This window comes from Apaloderma vittatum, unplaced genomic scaffold, assembly GCF_000703405.1.
Source record: "Apaloderma vittatum isolate BGI_N311 unplaced genomic scaffold, ASM70340v1 scaffold25706, whole genome shotgun sequence".
Classification (NCBI taxonomy): domain Eukaryota; kingdom Metazoa; phylum Chordata; class Aves; order Trogoniformes; family Trogonidae; genus Apaloderma; species Apaloderma vittatum.
In genome coordinates this window covers 6,073-6,442 of record NW_009721630.1, presented here as the reverse complement: position 1 = coordinate 6,442, position 370 = coordinate 6,073, and the positions used below count along the sequence as shown (strand labels likewise).

The 370-nt window shown below is 51.4% G+C and overlaps 1 protein-coding gene across 1 annotated transcript in view; it reads left to right on the top strand.

Annotated features, from left to right (window-relative positions):
* GAA (glucosidase, alpha; acid) overlaps positions 1-370 on the top strand; it is a 9,086-nt gene that overhangs the window by 3,135 nt on the left and 5,581 nt on the right. The window lies entirely within an intron of this gene.

Genomic DNA, 370 nt, shown 5'->3' with positions numbered 1-370 from the left:
TGAAGCGATGCTGCTGAGGAGGGGCTCCCGGGAGATGCAACCACCTGAGCTGAGGTTCATGGGCTTGTTCATGTGAAAAACCCTTGCCAGGAAAGCCTTTGCTCTCACATGCTCGCTTGTACAAGTAGCTCTTGATTCGCTTAGGAGGGGATTTGAGGGGATGATGTGAAGGAAAACCATGCATGTCTGTGGTCTTAAAGTGGAAGCTGGGAGAAAGGCGCAGATTTGGGCTTAAAGAGCGAATTTTGAAGATCGTGAGCTGTCTCCTCACATAAACCAGCAATCTCCCCGGGCTGTTATGATTTAAGCCTCCAGATGCCTGTTCAGCATCCACTGAGTGTAAGGCAGGGATTCCCCTGCCAGAGGCTGG